Source organism: Tupaia chinensis, unplaced genomic scaffold (genome assembly GCF_000334495.1).
Source record: "Tupaia chinensis unplaced genomic scaffold, TupChi_1.0 Scaffold000475_1, whole genome shotgun sequence".
Lineage (NCBI taxonomy): Eukaryota > Metazoa > Chordata > Mammalia > Scandentia > Tupaiidae > Tupaia > Tupaia belangeri.
In genome coordinates this window covers 544372-569183 of record NW_006159984.1, presented here as the reverse complement: position 1 = coordinate 569183, position 24812 = coordinate 544372, and the positions used below count along the sequence as shown (strand labels likewise).

General features: G+C 36.0%; 1 pseudogene; it reads left to right on the top strand.

Moving 5' to 3' along the window:
• Window positions 1-23432: 23432 nt before the first annotated feature.
• LOC102502994 (60S ribosomal protein L10a pseudogene) lies at window positions 23433-24076 on the top strand (annotated as a pseudogene).
• The last annotated feature ends 736 nt before the right edge of the window (window positions 24077-24812 follow it).

Below are 24812 nucleotides of genomic sequence, written 5' to 3'. Positions count from 1 at the left end.
TATATATATATATATAAATTTTAAAAAAACTATATCCAGCATCTTCTCTGACCATGATGGAAAACAACTTGATTTTAATTTCAAGAGAAATCCTCAAAAATACTCAAATACATGGAAACTAAATAACCTATTCCTGAATGACTTCAGAGCTATTTCTGAAATAAAGACTGAGATCAAAAGATTCATGGAAGGGAAATGAAGATAAAAACAACATTGAGATACCACCTAACCCTAACCCCAATCACAATGTCTAAGATTAAAAAAAAAAGAAAGAATGGGGAACCAGCAGTTGGTGTAATGGCTATGTCACGGGACTTCCATGTAGTTGACTGCGATTTGAGTCCCGAACCTAGTGGCTTGAACTCACACCAGGTGTGTGTGCGTGTGTGTCCAAGATCCTGAGAGGAGAATGGAGGAGAAGAGATTGTGGCATGGCCATCCTCCCTGGGGGAAACTCTCTCTATTTGCAGATGATATGATTGTATACATAGAAGACCCATTGATTTCCATGAAAAAAGTTCTGGAAGTAATATATGAATACAGTAAAGTTTCAGGATACAAAATTAATATCCAGAAATCTATAGAAAGAGTCCCCAGAAATAAATTCCCTATCATACAGCCAATGGATTTTTTATTATTATTATTTATTTTTTTGAGAGGTTTTTTGGTATAGGGTGCATGCACTCGCCAGACAGACAGAGAGAGACATAGAGACAGAAAGCGAGAAATCACCCTCCAGGGGGGATGGCCACGCCGCAATCCCTTCTCCTCCATTCTCCTCTCGGGATCTTGGGCATGCATGCACACACGGCCGGTGTGAGTTTTAAGCCACCGGGTCCAGGAAACAAACTGCGGTCGACTACATTGGAGTCCAGCGACATAGCCATTACACTAACTGTTGGTCCCCAGCCAACTGATTTTTGACAAAGAGTACCCGTCAATCCTATGGGAAAAGAAAAACCTCTTCAGCAAATGGTGCTGCTTTCCACCATCAGAAAGATGAATCTGAACCACCATCTCTCACCTTTGACAAAAATCAACTGAAGATTGGTAAATGATCTAAACCTAAGACCTCAAAGTATAAAACTGCTCCTGGAAAACTCTGGGAGATATTGAGGTAGGCAAAGACTTCTTAAACAAGACCGCAAAAGCACAGTCAATAATCCTCAATGTAGACAAGTGAGATTACATCAGACTGAGAAGTTTTTGCATAGCAAAAGGCACAGTAACTAGTGTGAATCCACTGCCCTTAGAATGGGAAAATATTTTTGTAAACTATGCATCAGATAAGGGACAGATAACCTGAACATATTTTTAACTCAAGCAGCTGTCTCAAAAAAAGATAATCAACCCTATTTAAAGATGAGAAAATGAATTGAAAAAAAAACACTCTCTAAGATGACATACAAAGAGCCAAAAGGCATATGAAATAATGCTCAACATCCCTCGTTGTAAGGGAAATGTAGATCAAAACCATAAAGAGATACCACCTAACCCCAATCAGAATGACTAAGATTAAAGGAAAATGATAAGTGCTGGAGTGCTGGTGGGGGTGTGGTGAAAGGGGAACTCTGTTACACTGCTGGTGGGAATGTAAATTTGTCCAGCCACTGTGGAGATTCCTCAAAAACCTATAAATAGAACTACCATATGATCCAGAAATCCCACTCCTTGGTATCTACCCGAAGAGCAGAAGAATTCTTAATTAGAAAAGTGCTTGCACATCAATGTTTATTGTAGCATTATTCACAATAGCTAAGACATGGAACCAACCCAAATGCCCACGAACAGATGAACGGACTGAAAAAAACTGTGGCACATGTACTCTATGACAAACTCGTTTTTTGCTTATCTGAGAGTGTCTTAATTTATCTTTCATTTCTGAAAGATAACTTTACCAGATAATGGATTCTTGACTGATATATATGGCAGCTGATGAGCTTGTCTTGGCTCCTGGCTAGACCTGGAGGACAGGAGGGTGAAGTCTGGCTCAAGGTCTTAGGTGGTTCTAATCCCTGAATGGGGTAACTCAGAACTCAGATATCCTTAGGGGGTAATTTCTCACTGTCTCTATGTCTCTGTGTCTTTCTCTGTCCAGTGACCACACGTGCCCTAAGGCAAAAACCTCTAAAATTTTGTTTCTCTCTTACATTCATTATGTAAAATTTAACTCAAAATGGATCAAAGATCTTTATGCAAAAGCTAGAACTATAAAAATATTTGGTGAAAACATGGGAGTTATCTTTATTATCTTGGATTAGGTAATAATTTTTATATAAAATACCAATAGCAGGATTGACAAAAGAAGTGTTGTGTGAATCCACAACACTTGAAATGGGAGTGAATTTGGAGTAGTTCAATCCTTTGGGATTTTTAGAAATGACTTGAGTATAATGGGAGTTAACTCTTCCCTAAAACTTTTGTAGAATTTAGAGGTGAAACCATCAGGACCAGGGCTTTTATTTTTGGGGTGTTATTTATTACCAATTCATTCTCATTGCTCGTTATGGGCCTATTCAGATTATCTACGTACTCCTGACTCAGTAATGGTAGATTATACATGTCCAGGAATTTGTCCATTTTATCCAGGTTTTCTTGTCTGCTGGTATATAGGCATTCATAGTATATTCTAATGATGTTTTGTATATCTATTATGTCTGTTTGTTTTATTTTTTTATATATTCAATCGCATTATTTAGCTTACAAAGTGAACATTTCAATATGTGAACATTTCTTCCCAGTCCAGTTGATCAAAATATCTTCAACAGATAACACCACACCTCCCCAGGCCGTCAATGCTCTGCCTCCGTATCCCTCCTCCAAATGTCCTTCCCTTGGCCCCACTCCTCCACACACACCACATCTGACATTCACAACTATCTCTTGTGTTTGTACATCCTTAGTCAATCAGTTTCAGGCATAGAGTGCAGACACTAGGTATATATTATGTGGGGACATACAATGTCTCTCCTTCATAGCCTGGCTTGCTTTACTCAGCAGTAAATCTTTCATATTCTTCCACTTTCTGTCAAAAGCCAGGGTTTTGTTGGTTTTTATGTCTGAATCATATTCTATAGAGTATATGTGCCTAGTTTTTCAATCCATTCATCTCTTCGGGGGCATTTGGGTTGATTCCATGCCTTAGTAACTGTGAATAGTGTGGTAATAAACATCGATGTGCAAGCAGTTTTCCAATTAAGATTTCTTCTGTCCTTTGGGTAGATACCAAGGAGTGGAATTGCTTGATCATATGATAGTTCTTTGTAGGTCTTTGAGGGATCTCCAAATTGTTCTCCACAGTGGCTGGACTAATTTACATTCCCACCACCAGTGAAAGAGAGTTTCCCTTTCACCACACCCCACACCCTGGCCAATACTTACCTTTTTTTTTTTTTTTTTAATCTTAGACATTCTGACTGGCATTAGGTGGTACCTCATTCTTGTTTGATCTTCATTTCCCTTACAATGAGAGATATTGAGCATTTTTTCATATGCCTTTTGGCTATTCATATGTCATCTTTAGAGAGTGTTTTTTTCAACTCCTTCTCCCATTTTTTAATAGGGTTGATCATCGTTTTTCCAAACAGGTGCTTGAATTCCTTGTGTATTCTGGTTATCATTCCCTTATATGATGCATAATTTACAAAAATATATTCCTGTTCTGAGGATTGTCTATTCACACTAATTACTGTGTCTTTTGTCATGCAAAAACCTCTTAGTCTGATGTACTCCCACTTGTCTATTATGAGGATTATCGACTGTGCTTTGGGGGGTCTTATTTAAGAAGCCTTTCCCTATCCCAATGTCTCCCAGAATTTCCCCAGTGTTTTCTAGGAGCATTTTTATAGTTTGAGGTCTTATATTTAGATCTTTGATCCACCTTGACTTGATTTTTTGTCAAAGGTGAGAGGTAGGGGTTCAAATTCATCTTTCTGCAGGTTGAAATCCAATTTTTATAGCACCATTTGCTGAAGAGGTTTTTCTTTTCCCACTGGATTGACTGGTACCCCTTGTCAAAAACTAGCTGATTGTATGTCTGGGAATTTATTTCTGGGGACTCTATTCTGTTCCAATGGTCCACGTGTCTGTTTCTCTGCCAATACCATACTGTTTTGATTATCACTGCTTTGTAGTATATTTTTGGGTCAGGAAGTGAGATGCCTCCCACTCCACTCTTCTTGTGCAGAATTGCTTTGGCAATGTAGGGTTTTTGTGATTCCAGACAAATTTTATGATTGTCTTTTCTAGATATATGAAGAATGTGTCTGGTACTTTTATTGGCATTGCATTAACTTTGTAGATTAATTTGGGTAGAATTCCAATTTTGATTATATTAATTCTTCCAATCCAGGAACATGGGATATCCTTCCACTTTTTTAGGTAATTTTCAATTTCTGTTTTTAGCTTCTCATATTTCTCCCGGTGGAGGTCTTTAACTTCTTTGGTTATATTTATTCCTTAGTATCTTATACTTTTTGTGGCTATGGTAAATGGAATAAATTTTTTTCAGTTCTATCTCAGCCTGCCTGTTGTTTGTATATAGAAATGATATAGATTTTGGGATATTGATTTTGTATCCTGCAACTTTAGTGTTTACAATTATTATTTTACTGTTTACAAGTATTATTTACTGTTTACAAGTATAATGTTTACAAGTATTATTTCTAGAAATTTTTTCACGGAAACCATTGGGTCTTCTATGTATACAATCATGTCATCTGTGAATAGAGAGTTTCACCTCTGCTTTTCCTATTTGAATGCCTTTTATTTTTTCCCTCTTTTCTGATTACATTGGTGAGTACTTCCAGCACTATATTGAAAAGGCGTGGAGAAAGGGGGCATCCTTGGCTGTCTTGTACTTGAGTTTAGTGGAAAAGCTTTCAGGTTTTCTCCATGCAGGATGATGTTTGCTACGGTTTTTTCATAGATAGCTTTTACTGTGTTGAGAAATGACTCTTCTATGCCTATTTTGCTGAGAGTCTTCATCATGAAGGGATGTTGTATCTTATCAAATGTGTTTTTCTGCATCAGTCTATATGACCATATTGTTTTTATCTTTCTTCCTGTTAATATGGTGTATTGCATTTATGGTCTTGTGTATGCTAAACCAACCTTATATTCCTAGAATAATGCCTACCTGGTTGTGATGTATAATCTTTTTGTAAGTTCTTGGATACGATTTGCTAGTATCTTGCTGAGATTCTTTGCGTCGATATTCATCATAGATATTGGTCTATAGTTTTTGTATGCTAAACCAACCTTATATTCCTAGAATAATGCCTACCTGGTTGTGATGTATAATCTTTTTGTAAGTTCTTGGATACGATTTGCTAGTATCTTGCTGAGATTCTTTGCGTCGATATTCATCATAGATATTGGTCTATAGTTTTCCTTTCTTGTCCTGTCCTTATCTGCTTTAAGGATAGGGGTGATAGAGGCTTCATAGAATGAATTAGGGATATATTCACCCTTTTGGATCTTTAGAAATAACTTGAGCAGAATGGAAGTTAACCTTTCTTTGAAAGTTTTATAGAATTCAGAAGTAAAGCCATTAGGGCCAGGGCTTTTTTTTGTTGGGCGGTTATTTATTACTGATTCAATTTCCTGACTTGTTGTGGGCCTATTCAGATTTTCTATATCCTCCTGGCTCAATCTTGGTAGATTTTATGTACCCAGGAATTTGTCCATCTCATCCAGATTGTCTTGTTTCTTGGCATATAGATGTTCATAGTATCCTTCAACAATGTTTCTATTTCTACTATGTCTGTTGTTATTTTGTCTGCTTCTTTGCAGATTTGATTCACCTGGTTCCTTTCTCTCTTCTTAATAAGTCTCGCTAGTGGTGTATCAATTTTATCTTTTCAAAGAACCTGCTTTTACTTTATTTTCTGTATAGTTCGCTTATTTTCTATTTCAGTTATTTCTGCTTTTATCTTTATTATTTTCTTTCTCCTGGAGTATTTTGGATTTTTTTGCTGGTGCTTTTCCAATTCTCTGAGGCATGATATTAGGTGATCCACTTTCCTTCCTTCTGTCTTCCTCTTACGTGCACTAATTGCTACTGACTTCCCTCTTATGATTTCTTTAGCAGTGTCCCAAAGATTATGGAAACTCCTGTTCTCATTGTCATTGGCTTCCATGAATCTTTTTATTTCAGTCTTTATTTTTTCAATAGTTGTGGAGTCAATCAGGTGTAGGTTATTTTGTTTCCATGTATTTGAGTATTTTTTGAGGATTTTCTTGAAATTTAACTTAATTTTAATTCCATCATGGTCAGAAAAGATTCTGGATATAGTTTCTATTCCTTCGAATCTGTAGAGGCTTGCTTTTTCCCTATGATGTGGTCAATCTTTGAAAAGGTTCAATGTGGAGGTGAGAAAAAAGTATATCTCATAGTTTTTGGATGGAAAGTTCTATAGATATCTGTTAAGTCCATTTGATTTATGGTATCATGTAGATCCTTTATCTGTTTATCTATTTGTTGTCTAGATGATCTGTTCAGAGGGGCTAGTGCAGTGCTGAGGTCTCCAACAATTAGTGTATTGCAGTCTATCTCCTCTTTTAGATCTAACAGTCTTTCCTTCACATATTTGGGTGCTCCTGTTTTAGGCACATAGATGTTTGTAAGCATTATATCTTCTTGATCTATTCATCCTTTTGCTACATTATAGTGCCATCCTTTGTCTCTTCAGACAGTTTGTTTTAAAGCCCATTTTGTCAGAAATTAGTATCACGATTCCAGCTCTTTTTTGGTTCCCATTTGCATGAAAAACCTTTTCCCAAATCTTCACTTTCAGTCTATTTATGTCTTTATCCATGAGGTGTGTTTCATGTAGGCAACAGTTAGAAGGTTTCTGTTTATTATTATTATTATTATTATTATTATTATTATTATTCATTCAGTCAGTCTGTGTCTCTTGATTAGAGAATTTAATCCATTCCCATTCCATGCTATTGTTGATGTTACTAGATCTGTCCCAACCTTTAAGTTAGCCATTTTCTTAGCTGCCTTTTATTCCTTTGTTTCTGTCTGTTAATTCTTTAGTTTTCCTGGAACAGTACTTTCTTCAGGGTTTCTTCATGAGCAGGTCTGGTGTTGGCAAATTCTTTGAGGTTTTGCTTGTGTGAGATTATTTTAGTCTCTCCCCCCCCCCATATAAAGGATAATCTTGCAGGACATAATAATCTTGGTTGAATTTTTTTCTCTCTTAATACTTTCTATGCATCTTCCCATTCTTTCCTTGTTTGCATTGTTTCCCTTGAGAGATCAGGTGTTAACCTGATGGGATGACCTTTGTAAGTCACTTCTCATTTCTCTCTTGCCAGTTTTAGTATCATGCCTTTGTCTATGGTATTGGACAGCCTGGCTAAGATGTGCAGATATTCTTGGCTTGATTCTATTTGGGGTCCTTTGTATTTCTTGGGTCTGGGTGTGTGAGTGCTTCTCTAGATTTGAAAAGGTATTTTTCTTTCATGACTTCATTTGATGCATTTTCAATGCCCTGACTAGTTTCTTCACATTCTGGGATAACAATTATTCCGATATTTAGTCATTTAATGGAATCTATTATTTCTTGTATATTTTTCACATTTTTTGGTTATTTTCTCTATTTTTTTTTGTATTACAAATTCTATACTTTAGTAACTTCTGTTTTTCCAAGTTATGGAGGAAGGTTATTGTGTTCTCTTGATAAAGACATTTTTTTTTCTTCAAAATTGAAGCTCTTCTGTGACTTCTAGCCATTAGTTGATGTATTCACTTTTGGATATCATTTTGAGGAATGATTCTACCACTGCAAACTAGTTTGCTACCCTTTTGCTGTAGATTGCTTCTGTGCCAAACCTGTTCTTATGCTGTGGTTAGTGATGTTGGGCTAGGACTGAAATGGGCTGGGGGTTGATTGACAGCCCTGACTGTTTCTCTGACTCAGCAGGAGTAAGCAGACAGATGTGGGCTCTTCTTGGGAGCTGAGAGCTGCCCTTCCTAGTGGAGATGAGGATATCTGTGAAGTTGGGAGCTGTGACTGTGACTGGAATGGGGGCTGGGGACTGATTGAGAGTCCTGCCTCAGTTTCCCTGACTGATCAGGGGGATGCTGATGAAGGTGGGATCTGCTTTACTGCTGAGAGCTACCCTGTCTGGCTGAGAGGAGGAGGGGATCTGAGGTTGGGAGTTGGGGCTGGTACAGGGACTGAGGCTGGGGGGGTGATGGTCAGCCCTTTCTCAGTTTCTCTCAAATTATTTACCTATCTAAACACTAAGAATAAATTATGTGAAACAGAAATTAAGGAAACAATCCAATTCATAATAGGATAAAAATACAATATTTAGGGAACCAGCAGTTAGCGTAATGGCTATGTCGCTGGACTCCCACATGGTCGACCGTGGTTCGCGTCCTGGACCTGGTGGCTTAAAACTCACACCAGGCACCTTGGCGTGCATGCCCAGGATCCCAGGGGTAGAATGGAGGAGAAGGGATTGCGGCGTGACCATCCCCCCTGGGGGTGATTTCTCGCTTTCTATCTCTATGTCTCTCTCTGTCTGTCTGGCGAGCGCACGCGCCCTATAGTGCAAAAGACCTGGCCAAAGGAAAAAAAATTAAAATAAAATAAAATAAAATATTTAGGCATTAACATTACCAAAAAAGTGAAATACTTATACATTGAAATATGTAAAACATTGATGAAAGAAATTAAAAGATAAAAAATATTGAAACACATGTCATGTTAATGGACTGGAAAACTTAATGTTTTTAAAATGTTCAAACTACCCTAAGTGGCTACAGATTCAGTGGTATCCACAATAAAATCAGAACAAAAACAAAAACAAACAAACAATAAAAAAAATAGAAAAAGTAATCCTAAAATTTATACGGAACCAAAGAGATCCAGAACAGCTTAAGCTGTCTTGGGGAAGAGGAACAAAAGGGGAAGGCATCACACTTCCTAATTTCAAGATATATTTAAAAATTACAGTAATCAAAAAAAACTGTGTGGTAATGATCTAAAGACAGACATATTTACTAATGGAATAGAATAAACCCACATATAGAAATACATGACAGAGAAAGGATATTCTCTTCAAGAAATAATATTTAGAAAGCCAGAAATTCACATGGCAAAAATAAAAAAATGGACCCAAATCTTACACCACTTGCAAAAAAAAGAGACTCAAAACTAAATGTAAGGCCCAAACTTTAAGGATTTAAAATAAAAGAGAGAAAAAAATGCATATTGGTTTTAATGGTGATTTATTAGCTATGACATTAAAAAAAAAAACAGATAACAAAAGTAAAAATACATTTCAAAGTAAAAAGCTTGTATACATCAAAGGGAACAACAGAATGAATGGAATGGGGAGAGAATGGAAGCACAGAGAAAAAGTGTTCTCTTTTGAAGTTAAGGTTAAATTGCCTATAAGATTCTCAGGTGGAACAACTCAGGAAGCAGTCAGAAATACAGATTTAAAGCTCAACAGAGAGATCAGAGCTGGAGATAAATATTTGGTAATTATCAGCGTATATGTCATGACCCAAGCTATATGTGTGATAAGATCACCCAGTGAGCATATGTAGAGTGGGAAATGTAGTAAGTTGATGGTCTAACTTACTTAGGATCCTAATCACCATTCAGAGCCCAGTTTCTATGGAATACCTAAAAGGAGAGATAGACTGCAACACATTAATCATTGGGGATCTCAAGAAGAGACTGACACCTCTGTACAAAAAGTAATCAGAGGATGGGGTCAGCAGATGGCATAGAGTTTAAAGAGACTGGATACAGACACTGTGGGAAACAATATGGAGGTTCCTCAAAGACCTACAAATAAAATTACCATATGTCCTGCAGTTCCACTCCTGGGTATCTTCCCAAAAGAGAGGAGAATTCTCAGTCAGAAAAGTGCTTGCACATTTATGTTTATTGTGGCATTATTCACGATTGCTAAACCCACCTCCAACCCAAAATCTATGAACCGATGAATGGATTGAAAAAGTGTGGCACATATTTTATGAATACTATTCCATCATCAGAGACCTTGGCATTTGATAGAAAGTAAATGAATATGGAATATTTATTGCTGAGTGACTCAAGTTAGGTTTTGAAAGAGAGACATTGTATGTCTCCACTTAACATATACTGACTGTCTGCACTCTGTGGTAGAGATTGAAATATTGGAGGACATTAAAGCATTGAAAATAGTTATGAACATTGGAGATGGTGGTAAGGAAGGTAGGAGAGGGGAAGAGTGTGGGCAAGTAATTAGAGAGAAAAAATAGAGAGGTAAAATATTTGTGGGACACAGAAATGTTTTATTACATGTTGATGATATGCACAGTATTCTCAACTGGATTGGTTTGAGGTGTATTTCATGTTGGGTAAATTCTCTATGCAAGCTGAATGATGTACAATGATTGAATATATAAAAAATAATAGTAATTATAATAAAAATTTTTAGAAAAGAAAGAAAAAGAGGATGGATACTACATGGCCAATTCTGCAGTTTGAGTTCTGGATCTGGTGGCTTTAAGAATACATCAGGCCCATGTGAGTGTGTGCCCAAAAATCTCATGAGGATAATGGAAATGGAGGAAATGTGGCATGGCTATCACCCCTAGTGGTAATTTCTCACTTTCCCTCATGTTCTCTGTCTCTCTCCTATGAAAATACACACCCAACAGCAAAACTTAAAAAAAAAATAAATAGACAATGAGAAATAAGAAATAAATGACATCATAATCCAAATAGACTTGGCAGACAACTACAGAGCATTTTATCTAACAACCACAAAATATACATTATTCCCATCTCCATATAGAACATATTTTATTGACTGCATGGCAGGGCACAAAACATGTTGATGATGATATGCACAGTATTCTCAACTGGATAGGTGTGAGGTGTATTTCATGTTGGGTAAATTCTCTCTGGAAGCAGAATGATGTACAATAATTGAATGTATAAAAAATCATTACAAATTTAAAAGTATAGGAACTATATTGAGCAACTTTTCAAACAAAAATGGAATTAAACTTGAAATTAATTAAAGAAATAACACTGATAAACAAACAAATACACGGAAACTAAAGAACTTACACCTGAACAACTTCACAATTACTGGAGAAATTAAGGCTGAAATCAATTAAATGATTCATTGAAACTAATGACAGTGAACTCACAGTATTCTATATCCTATGGGATGCAGCAAAGGCAGTCATAAAAGGGAAGTTTGCAGAAATTAGTGCTCAAATGAAAAAATAAAATGTGGCAAATAAACAAGCTAATGATAAATTTCAAGAAATTGTCAAAAAAATCCAAGAAGAAAAGCAATAATACAGATCAAAACAGAAATACATTAAATAGACAATTAAAAAAAAAACATCTAGAAAATAAATAAAACTGAATGCCAGTTTTTTGAGAGGATTAGCAAAATTGACACACCATTAACTAAATTCATCAAAAGCAGAATCGAATCAGATAAATAAAAACAGAAGTGAAACAGGCAATATTACAACAAATATAACAGAAATACGAAAAAAATCATTTGATAATAGTATGAGAAATTATATGCCAAAAAGCAAGAAAACTTAATTGATAGGGACAAATTTATAAAAATGTGTAACTTACCCAGATTTGGCTGGAAGAAATAGAAAGTCTGAATAAACCATTAACAAGTACAAAGTTTGAATCAGCAATAAATAGTTTCCCAATAAAGAACAGCTCAAAAACAAACCCAAAAATATACAGCCAACTGATATTTGACGAAAGGCACCAGTCAATCCAGTGAGAAAAAGAAAACCTCTTTAGCAAATAGTGCTGGAAAAATTGGGTATCCACCTACAGAAAGATGAATCTAAACCCCTATCTCTCGCCATTGACAAAATCAACTCAAAGTTACTCAAAGATCTAAACCTAAGAGCTCAAGTATAAAACTATTAGTGGAAAATACTGGAAAAACTATGGGAGACATTGGCATAGGTAAGAACTTCTTAAATAAGACCCTCAAAGCAGAAGCAATAATCCCAAAAATAGACAAGTGGGATTATATCAGATTAAGAAGTTTCTACACAGCAAAAGACACAGTAATTAGTGTGAACCAACAACCCTCGCAATGGAAGAATATTTTTGTAAACCATGCCTCAGATAAGGGACTGATGACCAGTATACACTGGGAACTCAAGCAGTTTACCCAAAAAAGGAAAAAAAAAAAAGATCAACCCAGTTAAAAGATGGAAAAATGAGCTAAACAAATAACTCTCTAAGGAAAACATATGAACAGCCAAAAAGCATATGAGAAAATGCTCAACCCTCATCATAAGGGAGATGCAAATCAGAACCAAAATGAGATACAACCTAATCCCAGTCAGAAAAACTAAGATTAAAAAAAAAAATGATATGTGCTGGTGAGGCTGTGGTGAAAAGGGAAATCTTCCACATCGTTAGTGGGAATGTAAATTGGTCCAGCCACTGTGGAGAAAAATGCAAAGGTTTCTCAAAGATCTACAAATAAAACTACCATTTGAGTCAGCAATTCCACTCCTGGATATCTACCCAACGTATAGGAAAGGGCTTAGTTGGAAAAGTGCTTGCACAATCTGTGTTTATTATGGCATTACTCACAATTGTTAAGACATAGAACCAACCCAAATGTCCACGAATAGATGAATGGATCGAAAAAGTGTGGCACATATCCTCTATTGAATATTACTCAGCCATAAAAAATAAGGCCCTAGCATTCTATAGAAAGTGGGTGAATATGGAAGATTTACTGCTGAATGAAGTAAGCCAGGCTATGAAAGAGAGACATTGTCATTGTACGTCTCCACTTAATATATAACGACTGTTCACACTATAAGGAGGAAACTGAAAGATTAGTGTCTATAGAAGCATGGAGAATAGTTATGGATACTGGAGATGGTGTGGAAAGAACATGAGAGAACCAGGAGAGAGAGAGAAAGGGAATCAAGGAAAAAAATTGGGAGGCAATACATTTATAGGACAAAGAAATGAATGATTATCTGTTGATGATAACATGTATGGTATCTCCAACTAGATTCATGTGAAGTGTATTCATGTTGGGTAAATTCACTTTACAAGTTAAAAGCGATATATAGTGGTTGAATGTATAAAATAAATAAACAGAAACATATACATGATAATTAATTTCCATATGCTCTGTGAATGCTTTCTTATTAACACTAGAGGTGAGTAGTTGCAATAGAGACTTTATAATGTGCAAAGTTCAAAGTATTTCTTACATAACACAAAAAGTGTTAACAAACCAAGCTTGCAGGTATAAACTAAGATTTTAAAAATTAAATCTTGTTCTTCTATAATATGATTAAAATAGCAATTTTACAAAATATATAGTTACATAAGATAAATAAATTTCCATTCAAAATCAAAATTAAAAAAAAAGAACAGCTCAGGTCTCAATGGCTTCACTTCTGAATTCTACAAAACTCTAGAGGAAAAGATAACCAAATTCTACTCAAACTATGACTAAAATCCAAAAATAAGTCACACTCCCAAATTCATTCTTTGAAATCTCTATCATCCTGATCCCCAGAACAGACAAGGACAAAAATTAAACAAAAGAAAAAAACAAAATAAACAAACAAACAAACTACAAACCAATATTCCTGATTAATACAGATGCAAAAATCTTTAAAAAGGTTCTAGAAAATCCTATCCAATGACACATTGAATGATTATGCACCATTACCAAGTAGGCTTTATTTCAGAGATGCAAGAATGTTGCAATATACCCAAAACAATAAATGTAATACATCACATTATCAGAAGGAAAGATAAAAACCATGTGATCATATCAATAAAAGCAGAAAAAGCATTTGATAAAATACATCCCTTCATGATTAAGACTCCAGCAAAACTGGTAGAGAAGGGATATTTTTCAACACAATAAAAGTCATGTATGTCAAATACATAGCTAATATCATACCGAATAGAACAAGAATAAGATAAGGCTGCCCAGTTTTTCTATTCCTTTTCAACATAGTATTTGAAGTCTTAGTCAGTAAAATCAAACAAGATATAAAAGGCATTCATACAGGAAAAGAAGAAATGAAATTATCTCTATTTGAAGATGAAATAATTATATACATAGAATATCCAAAAGAATATACAAAAATCTCATGAAAGTGATAGATGATATAGTAAAGTGGCAGGATGAAAAAATTAACATACAAAACATTCAACAACAAAACGTACCATTTCCCAACCTTGCTTATACAAAAAATATAAGATAATTACAAATAAAACTTGACCAAACAAGTGAAAGTGAAAGATCTCTGGGGCCAGCAGGTGGTGTAGTGATTAATGGCATTGAACTCCCACATGTCTGAACATGGTTTGTGTTCCAAATCTGGTGGCTTGCTTTCTCACATTCCCTCTGTCTATGTCTCTCTCTGGTCAAATTGGAAAATAATAAATATAATCAAGAAAGTTACATAAAAATAATTCTTTTTTTTTTTTGGAGAGGTTTTTGCTATAGGGCATGTGAGCTCGCCAGACAGATAGAGAGAGACATAGAGACAGAAAGCGAGAAATCACCCCCCCCAGGGGGGATGATCACGCCACAATCCCTTCTCCTCCATTCTCCTCTCGGGATCTTGGGCACGCATGCACACGTGCCCGGCGTGAGTTTTAAGCCACCAGGTCTGGGACGTGAACCGTGGTCGACTACGTGGGAGTCCAGCAACATAGCCATTACACTAACTGCTGGTTCCCCATAAAAATAATTCTTTAAAAGGAATAATACATTAAAAAAAAAGAAGTGAAATACCTCTACAAGAAAAACTAAAAAGGGAAATTGAAAATGATAACAAAAAGTGGAAGAATATCACATGTTTCTGAACTTGAAGAATTAATATAATCAAAATATTAATTCTACCCAAATTAATTAACAAATTCAATGTAATTCTGATCAAACAACCAGAGATATTCCCCACAGAAATAGAAATAAAAACATAAAATTTATCTGGAATCATAAAAGACCATATAACCAAAAGAATACTGAGCAATAGGTGTGGTGTAGGAGATATCTCCCTTACTGACCTCGAAATATATTACAAAACTGTGATAATTAAAATCACATTTTATTGGTGCAAAAGCAGACACGTATACCAATGGAACAGAATTAAAATCCAGAAGTAAACCCCAAAACGTACAGCCAACTGATTAATGACAAAGGTCAGAAGACAACCCAGTGAAGAAAAGAAAATATCTTCAGCAAATGGTGCTGGGAAAACTGAATAATCTGTCTGCAGAAAAATAAAACTAGACCTCTATCTTTCACGATTAGCAAAAATCAACTCAGAATGGATCAAGGATCTAAACATAAAACCTCAGACTGTGAAAGTACTGATGAAAAACACAGGGTAAACTCTAAGAGACATCAGACTAAGCAAACACTTCTATTTTTGCTATTTGAAAGCATTTTTAAATATATTTTAAATTTATTTATTTTACATTCATTCACTGTATATCGTTGTAGCATACCGAATACGTTTTTTCATCCAGAATACACTGTATATTGGATCAATCAAAGATATTACCATACATGTTATCCTCAACAAATAATTTTCCATTTTTTGTTTCTTATATATTTTACTTCTCTTTTGTTCCCTTAATTCCCTACCTCTCACCCTCTGCCATTTCCCACCCTCCTCTCAAATTTTCTCTGGTATGAACAATTGCTTTCCATATTTTTTTCTTCACATTTTACTGATTCACAAAAGCTCTTTATTAAACTAAATACTCTCAATAGTAAGTACAGTTGATATAAACATGTCTATGAACACATGTCTGACTTCAGGCATAAAATTCAGTGAACAGAATGAACATACACTATCAAGTAATACCTAGCTGATGCTATATAACTTACAGTGGTGATTAATTAGGGGTTTTTTTTTTGGTTGTTTGTTTTATATGTATATGTTTTTAATTTCATGAAAAGTAGTTTTCATAAACAGTAATTACACTAACTGCTGGTCCCCAAATCAAAAAATGTTAAGAAAGATTTGCTTAGGATTTAGAGTCAGGAGAAAGTTTAGGATTTTCTTTCAACAGTAGGTAGATACTAAAAACTCAGAAAACACATGTGGACAAAGCTAGAATCAAGTTACAAGTGCAATGCAATTTTCTTCTGAATTTTTTTTTTTTTAGAGAGGTTTTTACTATAGGGTGTGTGTCCTTGCCAGAGAGGATGAGTGAGACAGAGAGAAAGCAAGAAATAACAACCCAGGAGGGATGATTATGCTACAATCCTTTCTCATCCAGTCTCTTCTCAGGATTTTGGGCATGCACACACACACGAATGGAATGAGTTTCAAGCTGCTGGGTCTAGTACTCCATCCATGTTCAACTATTCAGGAGAGTCCAGCAATATAACCATTATGCCATCTGCTGGCCCCAGAAATATTTTTTACCTCTCCCCATTTCCCATTTGACTAAAGAGAGGCATAAACTAACTTATTTGGAAAAAAAGAAAAAAGAACAAAATGGTCTCATTTGGTCTGTTATTTGCACAAAACCCCATAAGAATACTCATCAATTTAGTTGGCTTTGCTGGAAACGTTTATGAGGAGCTTCAGATTAGACTCTTTAGAAAAACCTCCCAAGGCTGCTGAGCCAAGTCAGGAATTCACCATGTTACTGTACCTTTAAGTACTTGTACTTGAGAGATTTTTGGGCCTGTCAGGAGGTGACATTCTTTACTTAACTGCCAGGCATAACTGTTTATGGTACCAGGCAATCTTCCCAAGAGCTTCTGTTTGCTTTCTTGAAATCTACCTTAGTTCCTTAGCTTTCTGGTCACATCTTCAGAAATGACCTTCCAAAGTCCTGGCAATAACCAGTATTTTCAATTTCTGATACAAGGCAATGGATATTATTGAATTTAGGCAAATAACCAATCTACCACAAAATAAAAATGTTTGCAAATAGTTTCCAATTACACAGAAGTCCCAGAAAAGAAGAAAAGTTTATGTTTCAATTAAAAGAAAATAACAAATTGCTGAACCTATCAACAGTTCAAAAGAAATCAAACTTAAATCTGGAAGACAAAGCATGGAAGAAAATCAGTAATGCTATAGTCAATAGTCGTACAAGTCTATTTCACCAGTTCAGTCTCATGTAATTAATCTCTCTTCTGTTGAATTTGCAGTGTTACTATGGTTTGATGTTTCCATTTAAATAATGGAAGTTAATGTTCAATATTATTATTGATATTTCTGGACTTGTCTACCATTAAGTTGGCCATTTTCTTTTTTTTTTTTTTTATTCTTTTATTTCTGTCTGTCTTTAGTTTTCTTGGTATAGTAATCCCTTCAGAGCTTCTTGAAGAGCTGGTCTGGTGTTGGAAATTTAGGTTTTGGGGAACAGCAGTTAGTGTAATGGCTATGTCGCTGGACTCCCACATAGTTGACCACGGTTCGAGTTCTGGACTCAGTGACTTAAACTCATGCCAGGCGCGTGTGTGTGCGTGCCCAAGATCCCGAGAAGAGAATGGAGAAGGGATTGTGCTGTGGCCATCCCTCCTGGGGGGGGGATTTCTCGCTTTCTGTCTCTCTCTGTCTGTCTGGCGAGAGCACATGCCCTATAACAAAAAAACCTCTCAGAAAAGAAAGAAAAAAGGAAATTTAGGTTTTGTTTGTCTGAGAATGTTTTTATCTTTTCTTCCCATATAAAGGATAATATTGTTGGGTATAGTATTCTTTATTGAAATTGTTTTTCACTTAACATTTTGAGTATACTTTCCCATTTGTTCCTTGCTTGCATTGTTTCCAGTGAAACATCTGATGTTATCCTGATGGGATATCCTTTGAAAGTAACTTGACATTTCTCTCTTGCTAATTTTAGTATCTTGTTTTTCTCTGAGGCTTTGGCCAATCTGGCTATGATGTACCTTGGAGAAAATCTTCTTGGATTGATTCTATGTCAGGTCTTTTATATTTCTTGGGTCTGGATCTTTGAATGCCTCTCTAGATTTGGAAAATTTTATTCCAGGGTTTCATGGAATAGATTATCAGTGCCCTTATGGGTCTGTTTGCCTTCTGGAATGCCAGTTATCCGGATATTTGGATGTTTGATGGTATCTAGTACTTCTCATTATTTCTTTGGGTTATTTTTTCAGTCTTTTTGGTGATTTTTTTCTAGGTTGGAGGTTTTGTCTGCTACATCTGAGATTCAACATTCTGCATGGTCTAATCTGCTTGTAATACTTTTGATGAAGGTTTTGATTTTCTATATTACAGCTCTATTTCTCTGACAGCTCTATTTGATTTTTTTATGGTGTGTATTTCTTCTTTCAAATAACTGAAGAGCTTCCTCATCTCCTGGAACTTTTTGTCTCTTTTCTCTTGTATCATCTGTAGTTTGTTGTCTTCATCACTATGAAAATTCTGAATTCTTTATCTGATATTTCCATGAGTTCAATTATAGTTTTTGTGGATGATGAAGAATAGTTCTTTTCCTTTTGGGGAGAGATATTTTCTGGATTTCTCATGTTTCTTGTGCTTCTGTGATGGTTTTTTGATCATATGATGGATCATATGTTTCTTCCTAATTTCTTGGAGTTTGTTCTGAGCATTCAGAGATTCTTTATTTTGGCAATGAGCCAAATATCACGTGGACAGTATTCTAATCTTTCCACCTTTTCTTGGCTTGGCATCTGTGTGACACCCTCACAGAATGTTCCTGCTGCACCACTGTCTGACCCTCCTGTGGTTTTCATCAAGGTTCATTTTCTTGTATCTACAGCTCCAGAATATTCATACTATGTGTTTATTGTAAGTAAGTCACCACAGAGGCACTGTAGGGACAGTGAACAGGCACCAAGGAGTTAGTGGAAGGAGCCGGGCAGTGCAGGGTCCAGGAGACATACTAGTCAGTACTACATACCCCAGCACAACCCAACAAACACTTTTAAAATAAGATCCCTGAAGCACGGACAATAATTCCTAAAATAGACAAGTGGCTCTACATCAGACTAAAAACCTTCTGTACAGCGAAAGAAATAATAATTACAGTGAGGAGAAAACTCTCAGAGAGGGAGAATATATTTGCAAAGTATGTCTTGATAAGGGACTGATAGCCAGAATATACAGGGAATTCAAGGAGCTTGCCTGCAAAATAAATAAATAAATAATCAATCCAATAAAAAAGATGGACAAACGAGCTATGCTGACAACTCTCAAAGACAGACATACGAATGGCAAAATAGCACATGAAAAAAAATGCTCAACATCACTTATCATAAGGGAAATGGAAATCTAAACCACAATGAGAGGAGTCCACCATGAGAGCTGAGATCTAGTGATTTCAGAGATAAGGCAATGAAGATGTTCTGCTGAGAATTTACCCTGGTTGAGCTCCTGTATCCTTCTCACTGTTTTTCTCTGTCTCTTTCTGTCTCTCTGTCTCTGTCTTTTCACTTTTTAAAAATTTTCCCTTTTAAAATTTTTTAAGGTAAAGTTTTATCTTGACCCTGAAATCCTCTTTTATCTTGGTAATTATCCCCTCCTTTTTTCTCCTCCCATCTAGTTCCCCCCATCCATCTAGGCAAACAGAAGGGGCAGGCCAGAAGAAGACTGAGTTGCCATGAGAGCAGAGAACTTGTGATTTTGTACAGTGCTTGCGCACCCCATGGTTTTCACTTCGTGCTTTTTCTATTTTTCTCTTTTTTTTCTTTCTTTCTTTGTTTTCTTATCCTTTTTCTTTTACCTCATCACTTTGCTGCTCAGCCTGCACCCACTGAGTGTCTAGACAAGTCTAAGTGAAAAGTTGCCTATATTTAAATACTATTTGAGTCCTCATATTCCTCAACTCCCACTGAATCTGCAACACAACGAGAGAAAAAAAAAATTAAAGAGTTTGCAAACCACATCCTACAGTGTGCCTCTATCACTCAGATTGATCTTCTAGAAATTAGGAAGAAATGAATAACCTATCAAATGAGAAAAAAATCATTGCAGAGACACAAGAAATATGTTAAACCAAGAAAATACCTAACCCCCAAGGAGAAAGAATAACTCCTTTTCATCCACAGACAATAGAATTCATAGAAATGTTTGATCTTTTCATCCACATACAATAGAATTCATGGAAATGTTTGATAAAGAATTTAAAGTATACATAATGACAAAACTAACAGAGAGGGAAGAGAAAAGAGACAACGAACACCAGAAGAAAAAGTCCAATGAGTTCCAGGAAGTGAGAAAGTTCTTGCGAGAGCTGAAAGAGGAAATACACACCATAGAAAAGAACCAAATGAAACTGTTGGAGATGAAGGCTATAATAGAGGACATCAAAACCTCCTTTGAACGTATTAAAAGCAGATTAGGGGAACCAGCAGTTAGCGTAATGGCTATGTCGCTGGATTCCCACGTAGTCGACCGCGGTTCGCGTCCCGGACCCGGTGGCTTAAAACTCACGCCGGGTGCGTGTGCATGCGTGCCCAAGATCCTGAGAGGAGAATGGAGGAGAAGGGATTGAGGCGTGACCATCCCCCTGGGGGTTGATTTCTCGCTTTCTGTCTCCTATGTCTCTCTCTGTCTTTCTGTCGAGCGCACGCGCCATATAGTGAAAACCTCTCAAAAAAAAAAAAAAAAAAAAAACAGCAGATTAGGTCACACAGAAAATTGAATCTCAGATATAGAAGACAGGATTGCTAGACTAGTAAAATCCACCACTCAGACTGAGAAAATAGCCTCAAAAAATGAGAATAATATATGAGAAATACTAGATACCATTAAATGTCCAAACATCCAGATAATTGTTATCCTAAAATGTGAAGAGACTAATAAGGACATTGACAACCCATTCGATGAAATCCTGAAAGAATACTTCCCAAACCTAGAGAGGCATTCAAAGATCAAAACCCAAGAACTACAAAGGACCTCAAACAGGATCAACCCAAGAAGATCTCCAAGACACATTACAGCCTTAATGACGAAAACCACAAACAAAGACAAGATACTCAGACTGGAAGAGAGAAACGTCAAGTTATCTACAAAGGATATCCAATTAGCCTACCAGTGGACTTCTCATTGGAAACAATGTGAGCAAAAAAAGAATGGGAAAATGTATTCGAAATGTTGAGTGAAAAATAATTTCAATCAAGAATACTATATCCAGCAAGACTATCCTTCATATAGGAAGAGAAAACAAGAACATTCTCAGATAAACAAAACCTGAAAGAATTTACCAACATCAGACCAACTGTCCAAGAAGTTCTGAAGGGAGTGATATCCCAGGAAAACTAAAGTCAGACACACAGAAAGAAGAGTTCTAAAACAACTAAGAAAATGGCCAGTTTAGTGGTAGGGAAAAGTCTAGAGTTGAACGTTATTTTCCAGAATTTAAACAGAAAGATCGGACCACAACAGAATATAAAATACATGAATTTTAACTGGTGAAATAGAATTGTATGACTTTTGACTAAAACATTACTGACCTTCTATGCTTTGTTTTTCAGTGTTAAGGAGTTTTGTCTTCTCTCGAGTTGTGGACAGGTCCATGTACCTACTATTTGAACAGAATCCTAACCTGTTTCCTGGCTTTAAATATTAAGCCAAGTTCTCTCAAGATTTTTTAAATTTTGATTTATTAAAACTAAAACTGTTTTTCTTGAAATAAAAAAATATATATTTAAAAAATACCTGTTTAGTAAACACAGTAAGCTATATAGCCTCAGCTATGTACTATTTTATAGTATATTCATTATACCCACAGAGTTTCATGCCTAAAGTCAATTTTTGTTCACAGATATGTATATATCTGCTGAACTTACTATTGAAACTATTTAGATTAATTAAGATATTTTGTGAATCAATACAATGCGGGAAAGAATAAAGCATGGAAAGCAACTGCAGATACTAGGGTGGGAGGAGGATGAGAAATGGCAGAGGGTGAGAAGTAGGAAGAAAATATATATATACAAAAAATAAGAAATGGAAAATTATTTGTGGATGATAACATGTATGATTAATTCACTTTACAGTGTATTCTGGCTGGAAAATTGAATTTGGTAGGCTGTGGTGATGTTCTGTGAAAGTATGTAAAATAAATAAATAAATAAAAATTTAAAAAAGACAAAGAGATACTACTTAACCCCAGCCAGAATGGTTAAGATTAAAAAATAATGCATGTAGAGTGCTGGTGAGGATGAAGTGAAAAGGGAACCCTCCTACACTATTGGTGGGAATATAAATTAGTACAGCCATTTTGCAGAACAATATGGAAGTCCCTCAGAAACTTACAAATAGAACTACCTTACAAACCATTATTTCCACTCTTAGGTATTATCTAAAGATAGGAAAACCCAGAGTCAGAAAACACTTGCACATCAATGTTTATTATTAACAATAGAATTATACACAATTGCTAAGACATAGAATCAACTCATATGTCCACGAACAGACAAGTGGATTTAAAAACTGTGGTCTATGTACTGTGTGGGATACTAGTCAGGCATATAAAGCAATGAGACCCTGATATTTGATACAAAGTGGATGAATATGAAATTTAATGTGAAGCAAAACAAGCCAGACTTTAAAAGACAGGCATTGTATGTCCTGTTTAATCTATACTTAATGTCTTCACTCTATAGTATAAGCTGAAAGACTGGAAAGCATAATAGCAGGGAGGACAACTGAAGATACTTGAGTTAGTATAGAAGGGGGTGGGTAATAAGGAGTGGGAGAAAGAGGAGCAGGGAATAAACAAACAAAACACTTAATACACACAAAACACTTAATAGACCCAAAAGTGAAATGTTATCTGTTGATGATAATATATATGGTGATGTCTCTGACTTGACTAATATGCACTTTATTCATGCTGAGCAAAACCATGTTCTATACTGTAAATGTAAAGTGATTAAATGCAAATTAAAATAAGTAAATAAAAAACTGCCCAGACTAGGGTCCAGAAGTTAGAATTGAATCAACCCTGGAATCTTCAATCAAATCCTGCAGTTTTAGAGACAGAATGACAGAGAAATAGCTGGCCTTTTAAAAAGCCCACTCTCCACCTGAAGGACCCTGACCAGTCTCAGGTCTGGCCAGTGTTAGTTCCTACAACCTGATATGGCATTTCAGAGCTGGAAACCCCCATCCTTACAGGGACTAGACAGGTCTAGGTATAAGGGAGCCAAATATCTGAACACTAAGACTCTGGAGAAATCCACCCCCACACACACTGAACCAAACAGTAAAAAGAAAGAAACTCCTCTTCATAAATCTGAACCCCAGACTCCTCCTGTGGATATCATATTGTAAAACACAGTAGAAAGAGAAATTGCCACAGAACTAATTCACAACACAGGGAAGCACATAGCAAACAGCTATATAAGTCAACTACAAAGAATTAGCAAGAAGTGGTTCTTTTTGGGTTATTGCAGCATGAAGCACCATGAGCAGTGAAGTCTTTTGGGACACCCTCTATGAGGCAGGGCAGGAAGTCCTGCATTGAAATTGGTGCACGTGCTGGAAGTTTTTGGAAACAGAGGAACTACAGATATGCTTGGAAAGCTATGACCCTCAGAAGGGCAAATACTTCTCAGACACCATCAGGCTTAAGTCCACTCCTCTCTCCAAGTTCTCCACCTGATTTCTGAGGACCAATAGCACTGCAGAAAGGCCCAGGCTATGGATGTTCCCCACAAGGATATCAAGGTGCTGAAAAAACTCAACAAGAATAAAAATCTGATCAAGAAGCTGACCAAGAAGTATGATGCCTTTTTGGCCTCAGTGTCTCTGATCAAGCAAATCCCACAAATCCTAGGCAAAAGTTGAAATAAGGTTGGAAACTTCCCTTCCCTCTTGACACATAATGGTGGCCAAAGTTCATGAGGTGAAATTTGCAATCAAGTTCCAGATGAATAACGTGCTGTGTCTAGCTGTGGCTGTTGGCCATGGGAAGATAACAGATGATGAGCTCAGGTACAACATCCACTTGGTTGTTAACTTCCTGGCATCATTACTCAAGAAGATCGGTAGAATGTCTGGGCTTTGTGCATCAAGAGCCCCATGGGCAAGCCTCAGCATCTGTGTTAAAGCACATCTTGATAAATTCAAGTGCCACCATAAAAAAAAAAAAAAGAATTAGCAAGAAGTGAATATACTACCAAATGACTAAAAATTGCAGGAGATCCTCAATTATGAAAACAAACAAACAAACAAACAAACAAACAAAAAGACAGGAAATACATCCTCAACAAAGAAACACAAAAACTCATCTCCAACTTTGGGGAAAAAAATCACTGAAATGTCAGAACAAGAATTCAGAATATTCAGTGACAAAACCAAATTAGACGTAAGAAAAAGCAGATAGCCAACTCCATGCATGAGGAATTCTCCCAGAATGTGAAAGAGAAGATAGACACCAAATAAAAGAATCAAACAGAACTTCTAGAAATGAACACTGTATTGCAGAAAATCAAAACCTCCCTTGAAAGTATTAATAGTATATTAGATCACACAGAAGATAGAATCTTTGATATGGAAGACAAAAGCTCTAAGATAAAACCACCAAAATGAATGATAAAATGCCCCCCCCCTCCCAATGAGGACAATCGATAGGAAATACTAGACACCATTAAATGTCCAAATATCCAAGTAGGTATTTCAGAAGATGAAAAATCTGACAAGAGCATAGTATATCTATTCCATGAAATATTTGCAGAAAAGTTCTCAAACCTAGAAAAATATCCAGACTCAATAAATAAAAAGGACCGTACATTGAATCAACATAAGAAAATAATTTCCATGGAACTTCATAACCAGATTGGTC